Source organism: Caretta caretta, chromosome 2 (assembly GCF_965140235.1).
Source record: "Caretta caretta isolate rCarCar2 chromosome 2, rCarCar1.hap1, whole genome shotgun sequence".
Classification (NCBI taxonomy): domain Eukaryota; kingdom Metazoa; phylum Chordata; order Testudines; family Cheloniidae; genus Caretta; species Caretta caretta.
The window spans coordinates 44,477,110-44,503,251 of record NC_134207.1 but is presented as its reverse complement, the minus strand read 5'-3'; positions in this window follow the sequence as shown (position 1 = coordinate 44,503,251).

Genomic DNA, 26,142 nt, shown 5'->3' with positions numbered 1-26,142 from the left:
TAAAACCAAAGTATGTTACTCATGAGCAATCCATCTGAAACTAATCATTCTACTCAAGGAATAAAGTACTACTCAACGTAAGGGTATGAGAATCAGAATCATTATGAATATATGTATCATATTTCTGAAAAGTGATCACGTAAATAGGAAGCTATTGAAATGCAGATACAGCAACACCTAGTGCAGCTATCTTTATGGCTCACAAAATAAATGTGGATTGCCATAAGTAGTAACACCATATTCTTTAATCTGCAATTCATCCATTGTAAAAATACAAATAATAATTTAAAAGGGACATTTGAAATCATCAGATAGTAAATGCATATTTTGCTTATTTCAGTGTTTGTTGATTTGAGTCTTTGAGGTCAACACAGTAAATATTCGGTTTGGTTGGCACAAACTGTGCAGGAATCTAATAGAAAGCAATATTGTTGAAAATGGATATCAATTGAAAACAGAGAGCAGTGTCAACTATTCCCCACTGGGAGCAGACAACAATAAAACCAGTCAAGCATTACACAGTTGAGCCTGCCAAATGTCATTAGAGTGTAGAAAAAAGTAAGGGAACATACTGTGGGGGAGGGAAGTACTCATTTTATTTATTCTTTCCCCCACTGATTTAGTAAGACAAAACTGGGGGAGGGGGGATTGAAAATCTACAATCAGTATGATGAAGTTGCCTGATGATTTGGAGAAACATACCTTCCTTTCCAGAATTAAGTAAATCAGAAAAATAAAGCAATGTGCTTTAACATCTCCCGGTTGCTGAGACATTTCTCAACAATTGCACAGCAAATTATACTGCAGTACAGTTATTCTTTAAAATAGCTCTTTTCTAAGACTTAATACCAAGATTATAGTATTAGGTAGAATAATTCAAAATATGTATTTATAATCATTGCCAAAACCACAACAAAAAACCCAAAAGGAAAGGATTTTAATACATCACAGAAGTGAAAGATTCAATATTGAAAACAACCCCTGATTAAGACAATTGTAGAAGGAATGATTTGCAGTTTAACACAGCCAAGTTTTGTAGCTGCTATATCATTGGAAGGAGGGCATCATTTGACGTACAAATAATCAAATTATTAGTATGTAGGAAAGTAATTGGTAGGACTAAGAATGGAACAATGTGGATGCCCACACAGTCGCCAGTCTGAAAAGAGGATTATTGTGCCAACCCTTTGCTAATACCTTAAACTTTTACAAGTAGCATTTTCATTGATGATTTGTAAATTTTCAAACAAAGAAATTTTGTCTCCATCAGACAATGGTGCAAGACTCAATATGATGCTTTGAACAGTCATCCTAGAGCTCCACCTAGTGAAGATATAAACACACTATTATGAGCCCTCATCCGTTAGAATGGAGTGAAGCCTGTCAATAATAAGCTTCCCTTTTTCTTTTGAGATCAGCCACAGAATGCCCCATTATGTTACGTATTGATTATAAAACTTAATCTGGGTCAGAGTAAGCAATATTCAGAGTTAATAATGCTCTTATTGTATAAGAATTTGGTATTTTTATATTGGGATATAATTAGAGATGGGCCATAACCAGGTTTCTCAAAACTTTGAAATTTGGAAGGGGAGCGTGCATTTTGCATTTGAATCCCCAAATCTAAGCCCTCCCTATATAGTGTCAGGATCCTTAACCAGAAGGGGACTATTTCCAGTTCTGGTTTGGTTTAAACTGAAGTCTCAGAATAGTAGTTGACCTGATGAGACTTCCTCAGTTTGGGGCCAAAATCCCATCTGAACAACTTGTGATATTTCAGCATCATAAAATCTGAACCAGCACCTTAGCCCTATTCTGGACTCAGGACCTTGTCTAAATCCAATCTAGATCTTGATATGAATGCATTCTTAGGCCTCTGTTTTAAATTATAAATGTATTATGTCCAAAGGAGATAGACACAAAACCTTTAACAGACATCTTTACTCTTATAAGACTGCAGGATGGATGTGTGTGTTCAATTAAGAGTAATGATAGTAATGCCAAGTAAAAAACAAATTACAGAGGTATGGAGGCAAATTAGAGAGAATGTCCTGAAACATTAAATTTGGACACAGATTTGGGTCCATTTTGAACACTCCCAAGGCTCAGTGGCATGTGAAGAAAGGGCTCCAGTTCAGCCCTTATCAAAATAGGTTATAATCACAATATTTGAATGGAGATTCAGATTTCAAACATACAGTTTGAAAGTTTGGTGGTGGTCAGATTTAGGCTGCAGGTTTAGACTTATCTTTCTGTAAATGCCATAGGTATACAGGCAAACATACTCACAGTTCTATTTGTCTGTGGTTTTGTGTCCTACATTTTACAGGAGCCTGAACACAGAGTTAGCAGATTCACATCTCCCCTATTACCTTTAGTATTAAATTGCCTTCAGAACCAAAAGTGTATGTTTGACTGACTGCACACTCAATATAAATATAGGACCAGACATGCTGGGCACTAGTTTGAGTAATTCTTTAAAAAACCCACCATACAATCTTTTCTTGTATTCCCATATTTACTACACATTCTTAAGAAATATGCTCCATTGATGGATTAACCCCTCTTGTTGCCATAGCCTGAGACTAAATTGCTGACTCCTGTTTTAGAGCAGGGAGTATTAGTGGGGAGCAGGTGCTCCCTGGCTCCACCCCTCCCTGTCTGTGGCTTTGCCATGCACCTGCAGAACAGAGTCCCTATAATGCAGGTAGGATTTCATGGACTCCCTACAATGCAGAGTCTGAGGGCCAAGAAGGATTTGCATGGCTAAAATCCTTGCTGACCAACAGCTGCTCTTACCCCAATGTGGGTTTGGGACTTTTCTGGTGTATTTGGTACCTTCCACATAGCAGAGGGTAACATATCACTCAGGGAAGCACTGGATTGACACGAAAAACTGTCATGAATAAGGCTCTGCTTAACTTGCGATATTGTGGAAATTGCGGATTCCGCAATATTAGGCTTCCACCGCCATTTTGACAACGGGAGCCCCGCCACGTGCAGGGTTGACAGTGGGAGCCCCAGCGCTGAGAACAGGAGCCCCTGCTGTCAGCCCCAGTGGCTGCTGTCAGCTCCGAGCAGCCGCTTTCAGCCCTGGTTGGCTGACAGCACAAAATCATGGAAAAGTAATAATGGATTTTATTACTTTTCTGAAATTTTCCATGGCTTGTCCGCAACTCAGATGCAATTTTTTTTACAATTATCCTGCAATTCAAGTAGGGACTCTTGACTCTAAAGCAGTGGTTCCCAAACTTGTTCCGCCGCTTGTGCGGGGAAAACCCCTGGCGGGACGGGACGGTTTGTTTACCTGCCAAGTCCGCAGATTCGGCCGATCGCGGCTCCCAGCGGCCGCGGTTCGCTGCTCCAGTCCAATGAGAGCTGCTGGAAGCAGCGGACAGTATGTCCCTCGGCCCATGCAGCTTCCAGCAGCTCCCATTGGCCTGGAGCAGTGAACCGCGGCCACTGGGAGCCGCGATCAGCCAAACCTGCGGACGCGGCAGGTAAACAAACCATCCCGTCCCACCAGGGGCTTTCCCTGCACAAGCGGCAGAACAAGTTTGGGAACCACTGCTGTAAAGAATCATTATGGCCCATTCCTCCCAAAACACACTATAATGACTAGACCTGAGACATTATAATCTGCTGGAGAACTGTAATGAGCATTTTCAAAATCAGTCAGCATACCTAAATATGTAGTAAGATCACAATCAGCGTTCTTGTGATCTGTTGAATAAATATTAAGCCTTAAACAACCAAGAATACATATTGAGCTCATGGTAAGATAGGATAGCCCAGAACTGATCCTCTGGAAACAGCATAGTGTGTATACTGTTGAGATTCCCACACTTTCATGGCACAATTTGTTTCCTTTTGAATGCAGTTCTAGAAACTGAAAGCAAGGGAATTCCCAAGCCAAAACTGTGTTTAGACAACATTAAGGGGTACGTCGCTTCCAAAGCATTTGCATGGGTTTTAACCACATCTCCCACTGACTTTAATGGGATTTGCATGACTAAAATTCTGTGCAGTGCTTTGAAAATGTACCCCTAAGGGTCTGACATGAATTCATAAAAGCCTAAAATTTCTGAGTTAAAACCAAACTACAGTATTGGCTGGTTTTAGAAGCTTGTTAGCACTCTTCTAATTAAAATACAGCTTATTGGGTATTAGATCTTTTTTGGTGTGTGTGTGTGTGTGTGTAAGTAATTTAAATGGCTGAGTTATTTACATTGGGGAAGGAGCTGCACTAGTTAATTTTCGTAACACTTTTATTATATTCTGTGTATTAAATGCAAGACAATGAATATAATTGCTATAGTTCTTCCAGAGAGATCGTAAATGTCTCTGCAGAAACTGGCATGATGTTAAGGGTGAGTTTTGTGTGCACTCTTACTACTTATTGACACAATTTGATCCAATATATTATTAACAGATTTTTTTTCTTTAAAAATGTTTTATACACTGTTGTCATGAAAAGATCAAGAATGACACAAATCAATAGCTTGAAAAATGTTAGGATTCTGACAAATGCACAAAATTAAGGCAAGTCAATCTGAGGGCTCTTCTCTTTGATTAACTCACCCTATACTAAGGGCTACTGTTACATTAAAATTATTAGACCAGTGCATGACTGGCAGATATTACATAGCAAAGGCTAATTTTCAACTGGTCTCCATTAATATGTCAAGAGAATCTTCAGGTATTTTTATTTGAATGCATAAAATCCCACATTTGGTCATGCACATTGAGTAATTGTTCACCTGTCTGATATAGAGATGGATACATTAAAATGCTCACATACTACATCATACCCATATCTGTTTAGAGCAGGGGTCGTATCTTTCTATCTGTACTACTTTTACATGTGTTAAAAATACCATGCATTATAATGGCACATGCACACTCCCAGAGATTAAATAGTATCTCTTCTGTCTAGAAGTGATGAAACCAGTGCTATTTTATCCATGGCCCAGGCAGGACCACATGCCGGGCTACAGTAAATAAGGGACAACACCCAACACACAACAGAGAGAAAAAAAAATGATACAAGATTGTTGTTTCCATTTAGTTTCAATTTTACTCAGTCTTGTGTTTCATTACAGCCCACTTTAGATGGATCTCTGAACACTTTGATGCTGATATGAGGTTCAAGTTATTGCAGTGTCCTATCCCCTAGTTAGAGCTGGGAGGTGTAGGTGAGAGAGACACTAATGTGGGGGCAGAGGGTACCTGTATTTCTGTGCAAGAGAAGAGGGAATGCATTGTGTAACCTGGCACAGGTACACGCCCTTTGTGTTTCCCAAGCCACTGTACCTTCTTCAGACAAAAAGCAACTGGAAGCCACCACAGAGGGTGCTCCTGTGCCTTATCCTAATGCATCCAGTGGTTGAGGGGATAAAATATGGTCCTGACTCCTCCTTCTTTCCTCAAAACAGTAATAATAATCACCATTTCTGAGTTATCCACATTCCTAAGAATATCATAAACCAACCCATGACTAGTGATTTTTTAAAAGTTACATAACTTTAAAATGGAGGAACTATATTTTTAATGCATTAAAATTGCTTTGAAAAATGTCCTGGGGCTGAAACCTAGTTTTTCAAGTAACCGTTCACAGATGAAAATGCTGATAGACATATTCAGATATAGCAGTTTGTACATACTTTGTTGTTAAGAATGTTATTAACTTCTGGGTTTGTATTTAATGTTGTAGTAAAAGAGGTATTATTAAAACAAAAACATTTATTTCAGATGGTTGGTCCCCAGTAAAAACTCTGTTTCCGCACATGCTCAAAGTTTTGGGAGTGGTAAAAAACTGAGCCCTGATTTTGTAATTTGGTCCCACCTCACAATTCAAGTTCATAAAGATCTGTGTGGCTTTACCTCATATCATGAACCAAGACTAGTCTTAAAGTGATTTGAAAATCAAACAGTAAAGAATAGATACTCCAGTTTCCACGTTAAACAATAGTAAAAATGAACTACAAATATTCTATATTGCATCCTCAGCTGAATTAGACAAAGAATCAACAAAAAATCCCCTCCACCAGAAGCAGATTAAGGTTTCATGGGGCCCTGAGCCAGAGCAAGTGGGGGGCCCTCTCCTCACACCTTCCACCTGTGGTCCCACCCCCATTCCACCCCTTCTGCCAGCAGTCCCCCCCACATCCCCTCCTCATTCCATGCATGGTCCTGCCCCGTTCCATCCCCTCACTGTGCCCCCCCCCTTTGCTCCTTTCTGCCCCCACCCCACTTCAGCCCCAAGACCAGACTGTCCTCCCAGCCAGAGTCCAGGGGCTGGAGCAGCAAATGAGAGCTCCCCCAGCCCTGAGGCCGCAGCAGGGAGCCAGAGCTCCTCCAGTCCTGGGGCCGCTGCCAGGGTCAGGGCACTGGGGCTTGCCCCACCCAGCCTGCCCGGTGCTTCTGCTGGGGAGTGGGGTTGGGGTGCTGGGGATACTCCCACCCCTCCCTGCCCAGCACTTCTCCTGGGGAGTGGGGTCAAGGCGCAAGGGGTTCCCCTGCCCTGCCCCGCTCTGCTGCCAGGAAGCGGGGTTGGGGTGCTGGGGCTTTGTCAAGGTTCCTTCCCCACCTGAACTCAAGAGTACAGATGTGGGGACCTGCATGAAAGACCCCCTAAGCTTATTCTTACCAGCTTAGGTTAAAACTTCTGCAAGGTACAGATTTCTTTCTTGCCTTGGGAATCAGCTTAGGTTAAAAACCTGGTACGCTGCCACCACCAAGCGATTTAAACAAAGAACAGGGGAAGAACCCACTTGGAGATGTCTTCCCCCAAAATATCTCCCCAAGCCCTACACCCCCTTTCCTGGGGAAGGCTTGATGATAATATCCTCACCAACTGGTACAGATGAACCCAGACCCAAACCCTTGGATCTTAAGAACAATGAAAAATCAATCAGGTTCTTAAAAGAAGAATTTTATTTAAAGAAAAGGTAAAAATCAACTCTGTAAAATCAGGATGGTAAATAATTTACAGGGTAATCAGATTCAAAACATAGAGAATCCCTCTAGGCAAAACCTTAAGTTACAAAAAGAATACACAAGAAGAGGAATACACATTCCCTCCAGCACAGCGAATTTTACAAGCCAAAAAAACAAAAGAAAATCTAACGCATTTTCTAGCTAGATTACTTGCTAACTTTACAGGAGTTGGAGGGCTTGCATCCTTGATCTGTTCCCGGCAAAGGTATCACACAGACAGACAAAACTCTTTGTCCCCCCCTCCAGATTTGATAGTATCTTATCTCCTTATTGGAGATTTTGGGTCAGGTGTCAGCGAGGTTACCTTAGCTTCTTAACTCTTTACAGGTGAAAGGATTTTGCCTCTGGCCCGGAGGGATTTTATAGCACTGTATACAGAAAGGTGGTTACCCTTCCCTTTATATTTATGACAGACTTCCCCCGCCCCACCCACACAGTGCTTCTGGCAGGGCTCTGGGCTTCCACTGACCTGCAGTGGATGTCTGTTGGGGGTGGAGTGCCCATTTTTCCAAGGGCCCCCAACTGGCTGTGGCCCCTGGGCACAGGGCCTGTCAGCCCATTGGCTAATCTGCTACTGCCCTCCATATAATCTTGTCCCTTTAAAATTCTTCCCGTTATATAGGAAGCTTTTCCATCCCCATAGGAATGTTATTAAATGGAAATCACATTGAAAGGGAAGAAAATCCCCTGGAAGTGGTATTTTAAAAGGCTCAGATCCTTCGCTGGTGCAAATCAATATAGCTCTGCTGAAGTCAATGGCCTTAAAATTCTAATTACGGTACCATCACCATCCTACTTAAGGACTATAATAATTAAAAACAGTACTGAATGTGCCCTAAATAATATTTCTCAGGCTCTCTTTTCCTAAATGTATACAGGCTTCCTCCTACACTTTCATCTTCTCCCTTCTTCCTCCCCTCTAATATTCCCCGTTGTTGGTTGGTCTTTGATGAACAATTACAGACAAGATACAAGACTCACGTAGACAATCAAACACACAACAGTAAAGCTGTATCAGAGACCGCATCTCTAAATGGCTGTGAATTGCCCTCTTTGTTTTATTCTTAGTTTGGATCCTTGTGAAATGTTTCTGTTTTACCAGAGACAGGTTAGACCTTTCTGATTGAACAGGTTTTTCTTCTTCCAGAAAAAAGGACCTCTTATTTTTTGAAAGAGCATTGTAATCCATATTGTCATCCCCAATTGAGCCTATGCCAAAGATGGAAGATTTATGTATGCTCTGATCAAATATATGGGTGTCTGGCTTCTCACTGTGGAGCTGAGGATCTGGATTATATGACACATCTTGGATTGTGGCCAGGTTTGGATCCCTAATAATTTAAAACAATAACCACCTGCTTTTAAAAGAAAAAAAACAAGCCACTTCCTTTTCAACATTCATTAGTTTAGGATCAAGCAGAATCCTCCTGCTGCATCAGATTGAAATGTAATAGTTGTAAGGTTGAGAACTGAAATCTTGCACTAAGCACTTCATTGCTGCCAGTTTGTAATTTTTCTCCCTGTTAAAAATATACCTACACAATGCAGTTTTAGATGTTAGTCGGATATTTTGCCTGTTTGCTTGAGAATAAAATGTAAGATCTAACAATCACTTTTCTGATGATGTACAAGCTGATTATATACACACACACACATCACGGGACATCAAATATAAAAAGCAAAAATGGGTATTTTGGAGGTTTTGACATCATTGCCACCTCTGTGAAGTCACGACATTCCCAGTAAATGATCATCTCAAATCAAACTAGTTTTAAATTTATTGTGTATCCACTGCAGCGTCAAGCAGACTTTGAAGTAGTTAACATCCCTTTCCTAGCCATTCATTTCTTGGGACAAGTACAAAAAAAGGAGCATCCCTCAGTTCATTAGATAGAAGAAAAATGCCAATGCAGAGCATGCCAGCTAATGGAACTTTGGGGAGCACATGTGCTTGCAAGACCTTTACTGTGTTTTAAAAAGGAACATCACGCACCAGCAACTGATGACAGCATACATCCAGAAAGAGAAGGGGGATAACCACACGGACAAATACATCCCACCACCTTAGGGCACTGTAAAGGGGCTAGCTGAGTCTCAACCCTCTCTGGGGTGGCAGGGAGCCACACTGGCTCACTACACACAGCTGAGGATTGGGGAATTAGTTCGGCCGCGGAAGTTTTCCCTGGCCGCTCTTGTGGAGGCAGAAAATAAGTAGAGTTATGCCGGGGGGGCGAGGTCCGGGCAGGGCAATAATGAGTCAGGAGCTCAGGCCCTCAGGCAGGGCTGTGCAGGGACGGTACAAACAGTAGTGAGCCCAGGCCTCCAAACGGTCTGGGAGAGGGGGAGACTGCCACCAACGAGTTGGGTGGCAGGGGGGACACAGGCCCTCCCACTCCACTGCGTCCCAGCCCGGGGCCCTAGCAGCACTAGAAGACCCGCTGCTGTGTCAGTGGGGATCCTGGCCGCAACACACTGACATGGGCTCTGGCAGTGCTGCAGCCAGACTAAGGTCAGCTGCCCCCAGGCTACTTCCTGACTCCCCCTCTTGTGGTACCTGAGTCACGGTGGTGTCCTCCGGGGCGTCCAGAACCATGGGTTCCTTAGGCTGGTGGGCGAGTGGCAGGCCCGGCAACTCCTCCAGGTAGCGGGCGCAGGGCAGGTCGGGCCAATCTTGGCGTGCACCTTGGGTCACGGGGGCTTCCCAGTCATGGGCTAGGCTGGAAGCATCTGGCCTCCCCAGCAGCTGGCCCTCCAGTGAGCTCTGAGGGTGAGTCTTTATACTTCCAGGTCGCCGCCTGACCCCCTGAGGGGTGGACTCAGAGCTCCCTAGCTCTGCCCACCCCAGCCTCTGGATGGGCTCGTCCCTCTCTGGGGCGGCGGGGAGCCACACTGCCTCACTACAGGCATGAACAGGCACATTACTGGCACCACCCGCCTACAGCTCAGGAAAGGGTGTGCCTTTGTACCCCAGGCTTCCCACTGTATCTACATGGCACAGGACAGGATTTGGCCATTACATGCACAGTATATGTGCATATTTTCCCCAGCATTAGGTCTGTTTTACAAAGAAAACACTGTTTAAAATATGGGGGGGGAGTGGTTTCTAAAAAGGAAAATATTTTATTCAGTAGGTAAAACAACTTCACAAATGTATCACTCATCAGTTTTGTTATTTCATGCAACCTATTTTAATAGACTTAAAACTCTGCATGAAAGGATTTCCACTGCCTTAATAACCTAAACTGCATTAATTATTGCTATCAGCAATAAACAAAGAACATAAACCTTTCTACTACACTTGTGAAATTTTCCTAGCATTTCTTAATTCAGTTTAGTCTCACTTCCAAAGCCAAACCAAAATAATTTTGTTTAGGGATAAACCAGCATTCCAGGCAGTGTGCTCGGATCCTCTGTGTATTCCCCCATCCCTGAACTAGGGTGACTAGAGAGCAAGTGTGAAAAATTGGGGCGGGGGTATCGGGATAATAGATGCCTATATAAGACAAAGCCCTGAATATTGGGACTATAAAATCAGGACATCTGGTCACCCTACCCTGAACACCACCTCTGAGTCCAAAAGCCTTGATTTGTCTTTCTAAAATTGAGACCACGCCCTAACCCTCTCCACACTCACACACTTCTTTATTTGCAACTCCACGTCTCCTTAGGCAAAGTAGTGGATTCTGGGAAGGAAACAGAAAGAATAGCAAAATGATGCTCAAGGCAATCTGGATCTGTTTATTAACATGCCCAAAGTAATTTTGTGGACTAGGCTTATTACTCTTAATAATTTTCATTAAAAGATACTAAAAATATGAGTGTTTAGACCCCTTGATTATACTGGCTACTAAGTGTTAACTGGCAACAAGAATAGCTAGAGCATATGCACTAGTATGTTAAAATGTAATTAACTAGAAACTAATTAACCCAGAAGCACTGGAAAATAAATTCTCTCCTACTGTAAATATGTTCAGGAGTAATATCCTACATACACCCTATGTACACAAAGAGATGGTTATCTCACAACAGCTGTGAATTGAGTCAACAAAGCAACTTCTTTGCTGCATCCATGTTTCAGATGGATATACAAAAAATCTGAGCAAAAGTAAAATGTTAAGTTTTTTTTTATATTTGCCATTCTGTGTCTGAGGGGGAGGAGGAAGTGTAAAAAGCATCATGAGGTAAGGAATTTGTGTTACAGTAGTAGGGCATTGCAGGCTTCACTTGCAATTGAAAAGGCAGAATCCAGAAATAACGCATCAGAGAGTTGGCCAAAACAGAACTGCAATGGACGAGGGGGATGTTGTGCCTTCCTGTCTTTTATCCATTTTTAAGAAGTCAGAATGGATGTCTGTTCTTAGGGATAGATTTATATAAAGTCTCTTTCCCTCAGCTGCTTCTTGCACAGCACAGTCCATATTGATAAGTGAGAGACATTAGAGAAGAATTTCACTCATATAAAAATGGCATTTCAAAAATGTTATTCCCAAACTTCAAAGAAGATAAAATAATTCAGGAATGTTTGATCTTTATTTTGTAAGTACATACAAGAGATGGAGAGAAAAGAAGCAACAGTCAAAGAATAGTCTAGTTTATTTCTTTTCTGGGTGTACATAATGAAAAATGGAATCCTACAATTCACTGCTGTTCACAGCACAAGCATTTATTGCCATATTATTTCTCTCTTCTTCAAAAATATCTTCACTTCTCTATTGTTGTTTGAGTTGTGGCTTAATATTACACACACACGCACATACACTCTTAGTTTTAGGGTTACCCTCACTAATTTTTTTTGAGGTGTTGAGTTGAGGAGTGTAAAATATTCCGAGTGCAAAATGCAATGAAATGCAAAACGTTGTTTGCAGTGTTGTTGTAGCCATATTGATCACAGGATATGAGAAAGGCAAGATGGGTGAGGTACTATCTTTAATTTGACCATTTTTTTTGATGGAAGAGACACACTTCAGGTCTGCCAGCCCTGAAGACAAGCTCTGTGAAGTTTAAAAGCTTGTCTCTTCCACCTACAGAAGTTAGTCCAATTAACGTACCTCACCCAACTTGTCTCCCTGGAAATTCAATATTTTTCACATTTTATTATGTACGTGACAATAAACCCATTTTTGCAGAAACTTTCATAAAGAAATGAAAGTTTTTTTGACTAAACCTGGTTCAGTTTTCCAGTGTGCAAGAAAAACTGGATTTGCTATCAAAAATAGGTGATAGATGGGCTATTTTTGAGCAAATAAGAGTTTCAAAATTTAAAAAATGCAAATATTCACCTTAAATATTTTTCATGCCAAAAATAATCATTTAACCAAAATTACAAATTAAGCTAAAATAGGACTGCAAAAAAAAATCATAAAATTAAACAGTGACCATTTTCATCTGAAATTCTGAACAAAAAGAAATTTAATCAAAAATCTAGCATTGGGTCAAATGCTATCTATTTCAACTGTTCAATTTATATTCTCTGAAAAATTGACAAGAAGCATGATTTTATACATACATACACGTTATTAATTGACATCCTTGAAGCTCTCTATCCACAGAACATAGTCGGTGGAAGTACAAGCTTTTCCACCAAAGTGCCCCGTTTTAGAGGGACCATATCATTCCCTGCAACACATTTGTGGGATTTGCAGGTTTAAGAACTGTGGAAGCTGTGTGGGGCTACTGCACCTTTAAAATCTGGAACATCCTTGGCTGACCAATCTAAAAAAAGACTTGTCTGTCTGCCTGCCAGCCAGCAGTTGTGGCCCCTACGCAAGGATGACACGCACATTTGTGAAGTGTTCCATATTTATATATATATATATTTTTTTTAAAAAAAAGGCAGTTGTGGCTGGCGCTGGGCGGGAGACTGAAGCTGAGAGTGAGGTGATGTTGGATGTAGCTTTCCAACATAAGACCTTTCTCATTGGGCTAATTTGCTTAATTTTTGTTGTTCTTCCTTGTTATTATTCTGATCTAATTAAAGTCACTGAAGTTCATTATGAAGGCATATTTGATTTACAATAATTTTCAGAGACATAACAGTCAATTCTTGGTCTCTCTACTGAGACTGACAACAGTGGTGCCAAAATTGCCAGTTTTGTTTGTTTGTCATTTGACACGGACATCTGTTCTCTAGGAGCTAGACTAAGTCTACCAGAGTCATTGTATGTATGTCACTGTGCTTTCAAAAAAATTCACAACAAAATAACGAATAATATTCTTGAGTCATTAACAAAGAAAATGAAGCAACTAAATGACCATATAGCATTGTAATATAGCATCACAAAGTGAAATGGAAAATGTTTCAGAGAGTTAAAACTGGTTATAACTGATTAATTTTGCTGATTGAGGGCTGGTGCTACTAGTACTTGATTGTTGGGATTATTCACGGGAATAATCCCAACAAAGTCACCAAGGCACTTAAATGTTTGCAGCATTGAGGTCTAGTTTTGTTGGCTGATGACATTTCAGTTGAATAATTATGTTGGCTATAGTCCTTATAAAGCTGCCATGTATAAATCATTTTATTATTGTGTTTTTAAAAGTTATTGAATTTCTTAAAGTCAATTTTCTTATTGAAAGAGCAACCAAGAAGATGAATAAGGTCCGTATTAAGACTATGCTTTGTTGTGTTTGTAGCATATTATGAGCTTCTGTGTCTGATGTGGCTGGTTATGCAGCTATTTTGCTGATAGATATTACTCATCTAACTTGCATGAATAACCTAGTCTTTTATTAGGCATATTGGAAGTGAGTGTTTTGCACTGTGATGATTTTTTCAGGCATGATGAAGGGTCCCATCCACCCTAATCAACTTTGCATAGCCATAGCTCAACTTCCAATGTTGTGTCTCATCAGTGCAAGTGTCAGTCACTGGACAATGCATTGCCCACAGCCCTCTGTCCCCATTCTTCATGGCGGGATGCATGTTGTTCTTTCAGGACAATTTCTTTTCGCCTGCTTTCCCAGCTTGCCTGGCCATGACAGGTCTGCCCTGGTTATGGCATTCACCATATGGCTAAGCTTGGTTCCACCCTATCTTTTAATAATTCCATCTCACTGACCACCCATGTTGCATTACTTTCACTGAGGGCATGTTAGAATCCAGAACCAAACTATTGATTCTGACTAGTTTATCCAGGTTGAATCTGAAAATATTAGCATCCGTTTTCACTCACTGAGAGCCCCTGATGTGACCTTGGTGTGCTGTGTCTCATTTCATATATTTTTGTAAGGTGAACGAATACAGGGCTGAGATAGCTAGAGCTATTAAAGTCATGGCTTGAATTAAGATAAACAAATTTTGAAGTGCCTCCTAAGTAACATATCATGTAGTCCATCTGTGTCCATCCATCTCTCTCGTGCGCCTGCAGAAAAAAAAACTATTGACAGTGTTGGGAGATGGAAAGGTAGTGAAAGGGAAATAAATAAGACTATATCCAGAACAGGCTACAGGTATCCTACTGTTCTGAGAGATCAGTTTGGATTCATATTTCAAATTAAAAACTAGACAGGGCAAAATATTTGTAAGATGTTTTTTTCATTAAAAGCTGTGTCATTTTTGAATTTGTGAACCAGGAAACAATTGTAGAAAATTCTAAGTTGTTCAGCAAATTCTTGCACAAATTTTTTATGGTCATGATGGCTGCAAAAATTGTGTCTCAAATGCTTGCATTATTTTTTAAAATTTTGCACCAACCAGGCTAAATATGATCAGTTACACAAGTTACATGGTATTGACACTGGTTCCCTGAGTGTCTGAGCTTATGTCACATGGCCAGGAAGGTTAGAAGCTATTTTGACTCATTTTCTCAGAAGAGCCTGCTGCAATCTTCATGTGCCCTCCTTGTGCATATGCAGCATGACACAGTTTTTAAATTATGTCATCACATACCATTTATTCCATAAGACCCTGGTCCAATTTGACACACCTAGAACCTGTTTTTTTGAGTCTCAGCACTCTAAAGCACTTTATATACTCAAAGCAAAGCTCCCACTGACTGCAGCTGTGAGTGCTCAGCACATTTGTAAATCTGCAACTCTATTCTTTCTCCTTCATACTGCTGGAGTACCAGTGAGGGGTGGGGGCCTTCAGAGCACAAGGGACAGCTTCCATGCTCTCAGTTCAGGATGCTGATGCACAGCAGGCTCGAGCAGCCAGAAGAAACAATTACAGGTGAAGTCTTGCTTAAACACTGCAGGTCTGGGCTGGACCATGCTCAGTGCAGCTCAATGGTTGGAGATTACAGTGGTTAGTTTCATAACAAGTTCTACTGAAGATGTACATCTCTGAAAATCACCTTTTGCACAACTGCCAAATCTGTGTGGATTTTCACAGGGGCTGTAAAAAGACTGCCCCCAGGGCAGAGCCGGCACTAGGTATAAACAGACTAAGCAGTTGATTAGGGGCCCTAGCAGCTCAAGGGGGCCCCCCCGTTTGCTTTTTATTATTATTAGTTTTCATAAGAACTTGCCTGTTTTAGTATTGTGTGGGGAGGGCCCCACAAATATTCCTGCTTTGGGCCAGTGGTGAGCTGGAGTCGGTTCACACTGGTTCACTAGAACCAGTTGTGAAATTTAGAAGCCCTTTTAGAACCAGTTGTCCACCAACTGGTTCTAAAAGGGCTTCTAAATTTAACTGGCCAAAAGTGGCGCCTTAGGCACCGACTCCAGCCCTGGAGCACCCAAGGGGAAAGTTTGATGGGTGCAAGCACCCACTGGCACCTCCCCACCCCACCCCCAGCCCCAGCTCACCTCACCTCACCTCCGCCTCCTCCCCTGAAGGTGCTGCCCCGCTCTGCTTCTCCACCCACCCCAGGCTTCCCACGAATCAGCTGTTCGCACGGGAAGCTGGGCAGGCTGAGAAGCAGGCTGCGGCTTCCCACTCAGGCCCAGGGAGTGGGAGGTGAGCCAGGGCAGGGGGGGGGGGGGGGGGAGGACACGAGGAGGGCCGCCCACACCGCAGCAGGTAACCAGGGGGTGGGGGGGGTCACGCAGGGGAAAGGGGAACCGCTCCAGCTCACCTCTGCCAACCTCAGCCTGAGTGGGAAGCCGCAGCCTGCTTCTCAGCCCTCCCAGGCTTCCAGCTGAACAGCTGATTCATGGGAAGCCAGGGCGGGGTGGGGGGGGGGGGGAGCATGGAGAAGCAGAGCGGGGCGGTGCATTCAGTGGAGGAGGCAGAGCAGTGAGGTGAGGTGATCTGGGGCCAGGAGCGAGGTGGGGAGCTGCTAGTGGGTGCTCTGCACCCACCAAAATTTTCCCCGTGGGTGCTCCAGCCCCTGAGCACCCAAGGAGTCGGCACCGCTCCCCCTGCTCCTCCCCTAGCTACGCTCCCCTGCCCCTAGGAGCCAGAGGGACCTGCCAGATGCTTCCTGGGAGCTGCTCCAGGTAAGCACCTCTGGGATGCCCCACCTCGCCCCCTGGCAGGTGCCTCTGGCTCTTAGGGGTGGGACAGGGTGGGCACCCACTACGGTGGCCCACAAGACCCTCCTGCCCAGTTCTGGGGCAGTCAGGGGACAGGAGTGGGGGTGGATGGGGCAAGGGTCCTGGGGTGGGGGTGGGCAACGACCCCCTCGTGGGGTGAGGAGGGATTAAGATTTTGGCAGCTCATCACTGCTTAAGGCCCCCAATGGGCTAGCTCCACCACTGCCCCAGGGCAATCCCCCTGCCAAATTTCAACTCCCTGGTCCAAAGTATGAAGGTGCTGAATGTCCCAGTAAAACAGTTAAGAGTTTTTAAACACTGGCAAAATATTTTATTTATCCCTAACCATGTTCCAGGGAATCATGGAAACATTTTTGTGAAACAAACAAAAATTCAGACTGACAGACACATGCATCATGGAAAATATCAGCCTAAAAAATTAAGTTGAAGCAACCAAAAACAGGGTCATATAAAGGAAAGCATTAGGCACCTTTCTCTAGAGGTGTTACAGATAGATGAATATATAATACAGCCAGAACTATAGAGAGAAGGTGGGTGAGGTAATCTCTTATTGGGTCAACTTCTGTTGATGAGAGAGACAAGCTTTCAAGCTACACAGAGCTCTCTCTCAGAACTATAGGTATACATCATGAGAGATCACTCCACATTATGCAATACAATTATATGCATTTATCTTATTAAGTGCATAAGAATGGCAGTTATCTGGCACCATTTGATTGCATGTGTTGCTGTTCTGGTTTGCTGCATAAGGCTAATTGCATAATTTGGTTGGTTGCATACAAAATTGAGGTCTAAATGTTGCTCTGTACAGTATAATCCCATTGGATAAGTGAATAATTGGTATACTCACTGGGCTGTATCCATTCACCAATATTTTGTGAACAGCTGTTTGTACATGCAGTACAATATAAGACAAGAACTGTTATTGGTATGTATAAAATGTGGTTCCAACTCAAAAACCTCAATTGTACTAGTAAGAATGTACAAAATATTAACTGAGAGAACATGCAAAAATGTTCAGTCCCTTTAAATACCATCCTGAGGTAAGTAACCAAATACTTCACTCAAGGAGCCCCATAAGCAAAATGCACTATATATGATAACTGTATGTAGATTATGTAGGAAGTCGGTGAAGTTCCACTCTGAATATATTCAGCCCAATACCATGACTCTAATGAAGCCTTCACTAGATTCAACACACAAAATATAGCAGAGATATTTGTAAGACTCACGAGTCCTTTCATTATGTGTTTAAATCCAGAACCTGATCTCCACAAGAGAAACCAATCAAAGCGAGTAAAAAAAGAACACAGTTTGGTTTTTTTCCTTTGTGGTCCTAATGAGCTGATCCACCCCACCTGTGTCACTCCCAAGATGAACACACTCTGTTTCTGCTTTCCAAAATAGCAGACAGGTATCTAGCTTCATTGAGCTATGTTTAGTTATAGGAAAAACATAACCAATTATTTTATGATTAAATATTTTTCTCCTAGCTTTTCAGATACATAGACAATCAAAGGAAGATGGGAGACAGCTACCCCTAGCAGAAAAGAGAGTGGGAAGGCCAGGATAGCCCCAAAGCTATCCTGAACAGAAAGGTTACAAGCTGAAAAACTGTCACAGTTTCTATCTTAAGATTTTATACTGTCACCCATCATCATAGTATCAAAAGGGAGAGAGGCTTCCATGTGTACAGTTATTGTTTGAACTTATAATAGAATAAAGGCTGCATTTGCTTAACTTGCTGGAGTCTCTTATGTGATAATGGCCAAAATGCTGTTTTGATTTTTATCAAAAGTTCTGTCTGCCACCTCCAAGGCTGCCCCCCTCCAAGGCTGCCCCCCTCATAGTTTGTTGTGGTGGAGTGTACCTTGGAGTAGATAATCATAATAGTCCCCTTCTGGTCTTAAAAATGTATCAAATCTTCGTAATATTCTCTTTAGCTAATCAGACTGGTACAGAGAAGCCATAGTTCTTGAACACTCTTAGCCCATTTGCAATCTTTTAAAAATCACTTTTTTAGTTCTCGCTGATACTGTGACTAATTTTTTCTTTCTGGCTCCCCCAGCCCATCTTTCCCCTATTGCACATATTCAGTGCTTGGTTCTGGATTACAGAGACCTGCAGACAGAAATCCTCTGGTAGAGTTAATGCAAGCTTCCCCACACCAACCCATGTCAACCCGGACAGGGCTTTCTCCATAGCCAGACAATCCATAATCTTTCTGCTGAACCCCCACCCCCACTGCTCCCTGTGCCTTTCATGTTCCTGAGAGGCATGCCATGTGCCAGAAAATGCGATAGCTGTTACTGTAAAGTGTTGCAATACATATTGATCAAGTAGATATCATTACTAGATTGTGTATCCCATGACTATTGGTCACAATAGGATTGGAGATTTAGAAGCAAATGGTGCATACATTGTTTAATACTCAATCTTCAACTAAAAACACTATAGTTTTATTCCTCTTCTATGGCTTGTTCTAAAGTCCACTGTAGTCAAAGGGAGTCTTTCCATTGACTTGAGGGGGCTTTGGAATAGGCTTGTAATGAACATGATAGACAAATCTTTAAGTAAAATTCTATACTACAGCCATGAGTTTATTATTTTACTTTATTCTTTTAATTTATAACATGTTAAACACTGACTGTCTGAGGTAAGCATACATGTAGGAACTACTGCCCATGGCTAGATCTCCTAACAATGCTCTGAAGAGAAGAAAGGGGAGAATATAGTCTAGGGTACTTATAAATGATTTTCTTATCACTAAGGCCAACAGCTTAGCAGGATTAAAAAATGAGGATTAAACATTTATTGGGAAAATGAAAATATCCACAGTTACATTAGATGGGATAAAAAATTTGAGAGATACATAAACCTCATGTTTCAGGGCCCAAGGCAATCACTAACTGCATGGGTACAGGAAGAAACTTTCCCTATGGTTAGTTTTATTACAAAATTACATTACAGAATTACTTGTGCCTCTTGAGATCTCCGGTACAAGCCAAAGTCACTGTACTAAATGGATCTCTGGTCTGAGCCAGTATGGTAATAATTCCTCATGTTTCTATGTTTAGGACTGGTTGAGTATGTTAAAATTATCTGTGGATATTCATTTAAAAAACCTTCCATTTGTTTCAGCTTTGATCACACCTCTTGGGCTCTATTTCCAAAAGTATTATAGCAAAGAAACTTATTTGCAGGAATGTTCATCAAAATAGAGAGTTTTAAGTTACAGTTGGTGAATATTTGCTGAAAGCTCATTTTGAATTCCTAATCACATTGGCGATCCTTAGTCAAAAAGTTCCACTCATCCAAGAAAGGTAGAAAAACTGACTTCCTACCTATTTGTTCAATCAAAAAGCAACAGATTCAATTTTCAGATTGTAAAAATTTGGCACATCATCTTGAAGAATTTAAGAAAATTTTAAACTGCTCAGACAACTCTGAAATCAGAAAAAATAGGTTACATGTCTCAAATTATTTGCTCTGCTCATAATGCTCAAAAATGCACTAAGATATTTATATTATATTAGTGCACTGAAGAATTAACATTCATTATATTAGCTGTTAAGTTAATTTTACTGAGCTGGGAAGTCTATATTCAGTTGTGCTCAAACCACAATTACATTTTGATCACTGACTTACACATAGCAAAAAATTGAGGAAAAAACATGAATTTACTCTTTAAATCCGCAACTTTTTTCACATTATTCTCTTTTTACAGATTACTGTGTCCGTAACCTGTTTTCTTTGGGCTCATCTACAAGACCCTGCAGTTTGGACTACATGTGTACGAACCACAGCACACACTTGTGTGCTGTGCTGTAACTCCCCCGTGTGGACACTACAGGCGCCAACTCAAAAAGGTACCTAATCCTCTTTAAACAGAGCAATGTTAACAAAAACTGGCCACCTTTTAGTTCACACCTACAGCATCCACACAGGGGAGTTATGGTGCAGCCTGCTAGTGCTAACTGCAATTCAAGCCAGCATGGTCTGAACTTCAGGACCATGTAGACATAGCATTAGATGCAAGTTCTTTGAGACAGGGACTGTCTTTAATTAGAGGTCTGTACATTGCCTAGCACAACAGCACCTTGACCTAATTAAGGCCTCTAGGTGCTACTGAAATTTAATAATAAATACAAGTAACACTTCTTTCTGTTAAGTTTGATGTGTGTAATTTATGTTGGACACTTTCTTCCATGTAAAGTGTTATGGCTTCTTTATATCGCTTGACCATATCACAACATAGGACTGCTCCCTCCCATTAGAGTCAATGTGAATTTTGCCATTGATTTTAGTGGGAATAGGAGTAGGTCAGACGACTACACTTATCTATATTCATCTTTCAGTTTGCTTTGCATCTTAAAGCATTCCACTCCATATGCAGGTTCACAAAGAGCTACTCTTTGCATGTCCTTTTGGGAGTCTGCAGAGGACCACTTCTGTTATGCTGTCAGCCTACCAAGACCAAGTACAGTGGTCATAGCTCCACATACTGCTCTGAACTGCAAAGGGCCTTTATTGTCAGAGCTTTCTCCCCTCTGACCTTTCCTGTCTTTCACCTCTGTCACTCCAGTCTATCCAAAATAATCCCTGCTGAAGTCCTCTACCCAATACTCCAACCATGTCAACTTCTTCCATGAATTACTGACTCCTTGTCTCTTACCACACTAAGTCCAAATTCTTTGTCTTTATCCTCAGGTTATTTCCTACACAACTTTACACCCTTACCAACTTTGCTCCTTTCACTTCATCTTGTCACTGTTCTTGCTCTCTACAGTGCTCCCAGTCCTCTTTATTTACTGTTGTCTTTGCAACCCCCGACTGCTTGGAGTGGCACTCTGTCCCCCTCTAGTGGTGGCTAGGCCAGGTAGCAATTGATGAGCCTGATACAGCCTTGACTAAAAGAGATCTGTTAGCTCAGGCAGTAGATGCTCATACATTAAGCTCCAGAGGTCCCAGGTTTAATCCCTGCTGCCAACGCCTTTGTGTCAGTTGTCATTACATCTTTATATTATTCTTGTACCTTCTTTCCTTTTGCCCACTACACAGGGAACAGCCTCATACTACTTATCCACCTACTGCTTTCTCTCTGCCCTTCAAATCTCTTGAAACACATTTCCTCCAGAAAGCCTTCTTAAGTTGTTTCTATCACAAATGATCTTTAGAGACACTCCCCTTACCTGAATTGTCAGCAATTTTTTTTTTTGTTCTTTCCTTATCTAGTATAGGTTGTAAACACAAAGTAAAGATAGCTAAGGCAGCAGGAAACTTGTCTATATTAATCAATATTAATGAATAAGTTAAACATGTCAGATTTTCTTAATAAAATATTTGTTACTTTCTATCAGAAGGGAGATCATGCTGATCCTGCTAACAAAGGGTGTGATCTAAAGTTTCATTCCTGGCTTTTAACAGCGTATAATGATTCCAACAAAACTCTCAATTTATCCCCTTTAACATAACATTTGGGTTAAACAGGAGGCATAAGGCAAACATGTTATTACGAGCCTGTTTTTTTTTTCTTTTCTTTTCTATTGCTAGGTTTCAGAGGAACAGCCGTGTTAGTCTGTATTCACAAAAAGAAAAGGAGTACTTGTGGCACCTTAGAGACTAACCAATTTATTTGAGCATGAGCTTTCGTGAGCTACAGCTGAAGTGAGCTGTAGCTCACGAAAGCTCATGCTCAAATAAATTGGTTAGTCTCTAAGGTGCCACAAATACTCCTTTTCTTTTTTCTATTGCTGACACTCACTTTCACGTATTGGGATATTTAGTAAATAAACCTTGAGTCTATTATATTTACACATTTTGCTTACTGGTATTATCAGAAAACTGGAGCAGCTACAAGCTCTACAGATTGAAGATAAATTTGGGCTTTAAAATGTTCAGATATACGCTCAAAGCACCACAATATTATATTCACTTATGTGAAAGCTAAAGAAAGGATGTCATGGCAAGCCTGAGCATCAAGCCGTGACAGGATATGTACAGTGAGACCCTCACTCTATTGGTTTCTAATATACTAGGTATTGATATGCAAATAGGAAAGCACTTGTGTTTGTCCTTTTAATACAATCTCTAAACACCTCTTCAGTTCATCAGAAAAGAAGAGGTCCTACCAGTGTATTAATGTTTCTAAATAAAGCACATATAAGCTGAAACTGGTACATTTTCACTGGACTGTTTGGCAAAACAGTAAAATATGCCAGCCTTTGGAAGTCACTCAGAGGAACTAGACATGGGCTCAAACTGCAAAATTTAGATCAGGATTTCAAATACCCAAAAGCCTGACAGTGCTTAGATAAGTGGATTTGCTTCAGCTCACATATAAATGAAAATTCTCTTACCGTTCTGAGGTGCTTCAGGTGCCACTTCTGTTCCCAGAACCAGTGCAGGCCTTTGTAGGACCACTGCCACAAGTGAGGCAGAGGGAACAGAGGCAACTGGCTCAGGCAGAGGATATCTCCCAGGAGAATTTGATCCCCTTGGATCGCGCCTTGGCAGTGGTGACGCTGATGACCCTGCCTTCCTCCTCTACCTCATCTGCTTCTGGGCTTGTCTACATGGGAAGATGTTATACCAGTCTATGGTACAGTATGAATTTAGACTGCTATAGTTATATTGGTATAACTCTGTGTGGACTCTCTTATCCAGTATTGTCAAGGTTCCTCCCCCACTCTGAACTCTAGGGTACAGATGTGGGGACCTGCATGAAAAACCTCCTAAGCTTATCTTTACCAGCTTAGGTCAAAACTTCCCCAAGGTACAAAATATTACACCCGTTATCCTTGGACTGGCCGCTACCACCACCAAACTAATACTGGTTACTGGGGAAGAGCTGTTTCCCCCCAAAATACTTCCCAAAATCTTGCACCCCACTTCCTGGACAAGGTTTGGTAAAAAGCCTCACCAATTTGCCTAGGTGACTACAGACCCAGACCCTTGGATCTTAAGAACAATGAACAATCCTCCCAACACTTGCACCCCCCCTTTCCTGGGAAATGTTGGATAAAAAGCCTCACCAATTTGCATAGGTGACCACAGACCCAAACCCTTGGATCTGAGAACAATGAAAAAGCATTCAGTTTTTTACAAGAAGACTTTTAATAAAAAATAGAAGTAAATAGAAATAAAGAAATCCCCCCTGTAAAATCAGGATGGTAGATATCTTACAGGGTAATTAGATTCAAAAACATAGAGAACCCCTCTAGGCAAAACCTTAAGTTACAAAAAAGATACACAGACAGAAATAGTTATTCTATTCAGCACAATTCTTTTCTCAGACATTTAAAGAAATCATAATCTAACACATACCTAGCCAGATTACTTACTAAAAGTTCTAAGACTCCATTCCTGTTCTGTCCCTGGCAAGCAGCATACAGACAGACACAGACCCTTTGTTTCTCTCCCTCCTCCCAGCTTTTGAAAGTATCTTGTCTCCTCATTGGTCATTTTGGTCAGGTGCCAGCGAGGTTACCTTTAGCTTCTTAACCCTTTACAGGTGAGAGGAGCTTTCCCCTGGCCAGGAGGGATTTCAAAGGGGTTTACCCTTCCCTTTATATTTATGACAAGTATAAGAGGGCCTTTTTCCAGTTTATCTTACATCACTTTGGAAGTGGTTTAAATTGAACCAAAAAAAGCCATTCTTAGTCTGGAATAAGTGTGTCCACATGCAGAGGTGTTCTGGTATAACTATAGCAGTTTAACTTCCTGTACACACAAGCCCTCAGAGTGAGCTGTATAGCACTGTGTGAGGGAGCAGAAAAACTGCCATCCAGCACAACAAGGGGTTAAAGAAAACTTTTGGGTTCAGCTGGCCCTGCCCCACTACACCTGTGACCAATGCCAGGCTTGAAGCGGGGAGAAAGGAAGGGAGCCTGGCTCAGATAGGGGCTGACTGGTGAGGAAGCAGGAGCTCCCTGTCTGCCTGCCTGAAGGGACAGATCAGCAACCTGCTGGCCAGTGCCGCTATGTGAGGCAAGTAAGGGATCTCCTGCCAAGGGGAGGCTGCAAATAAGCCCCAGAACTTGCAGCATCTGGACTAGTGGGACCACACCCACTGAAGAGACTTGTAGGAAGTAGCCCAGGGAAGCAGGTCTTGACTCACTGCTGGAAGGGAAACCCATTTCCCATTTAGAGGTTGATCTACAGGGCTAGGACCCAGTAGAGAAGAAGGGTCCAGGACCGCTATGCCCCCCCTTCTGCCTTACAGACTAAAAGGCCAGTGATCTAGCCACTAGGCCACACAGCCACAGATCATCATACATTGTCGTCTGTCACTCACCCCACCCTCAAAACTTTGTCTGAGAGTGATCCAGCTGTAGCCCGATCTATAGATTAGGTATTGATTATTTAAGAATTCCCAGTTATCACTTTGAGGGTTAACAGGTTCTTGTCCCAAGATCAGGCCCAGTATTATTAAAATTACAATATAGTTGCAAACCCTGATGTGCACAGTTGCAACACTCACACTGTAGGAACTCAAATATTTTATTAAAACATTTAACACTGTCACAAACACCAGAACTCAGTAAGGTCAATAGAGATACTACAAAATGTACAGCTGCTCATCCTCATTCTCACATTATTCCTTGCAGAACAACCTGAAATGCTAGCCATCTTCTTCCTCATCATCACTATCACCTTCCCCCCCCCCCCCCACTGGCCATCATTCTGGCACCTCACCAGGGCTACATCTCTCTCTCTTACCACCAGTAGGGATGCAGCTTTTATAACGTGGTTATGCTGACACCACTATGTTCTTTTCCCCCCTTTTTCTTATTTATATTCCCTCACCTTACCAATGTTGGAGTGTTCTTCTCGTATAGGTTAGTATATCAATTAGTTCAACTTATTATCATATACGTCAATTTGTTGCTATGGCCCTCTTGTGGTTAGATATCTGCGGATGTAACCCTGTTATGTATGTCAGTTCATTGCCATGACACTCTTGTGGTTGGACTCATGTTCCTATGGTCAGAAATTCCCCTTAAACACTCTTTTCAGCTTCCCAATACTTTGGGTTTCCATGGGGCCGTTTATCTGTTCAAGTTCATAGGCCTCAAGCCTTATGCTAACTTGCTGAAGCTAATGTCTTACAGGATACCAGCCTGTAGGTTCCTTGCATTACTGCTGAATATAATAAAGATAAGCTATCCCCATGGCTACACAGCCACCAAACTCCATAATCTTCTTCTTGAATGCAAGGCCAGTGTTATAGACTCAGACTTTAAGGCCAGAAGAGACCACCTCAATCATCTAGTCTGACCTCCTTCACACTGTAGGCCACAGAATTTCACCCATCCTCTCCTGTAATAGACCTATAACCTCTGGCTGAGTTACTGAAGTCCTCAAATCTTGATTTAAAGACTTCAAGTTACAGCTAATTGTTGACTGTTGACCCCTGACCAGATCTTACAGGGTTTATAGTTTTGGGTAGCATATAATTCCATTGCTACCCAAATTGTAAGAGCAAGTAGTTGAACAAATAACTGGGTTATTAGGCTTGTTATGATTAAAGGCCTGTTGATCAGTATGAGGCATTGTGGGAGGAGTTACGCTAAAGGCTGTGATTGAGCTGAATAGCATAGCTCTAAGGAGATAACCCAAGGTCAGATATTTTGCACTCTCATTCTGAGACACAAATGAGAAACCACAAACAGGTACAGTACACCATAGGATCCCTTAAGAAGG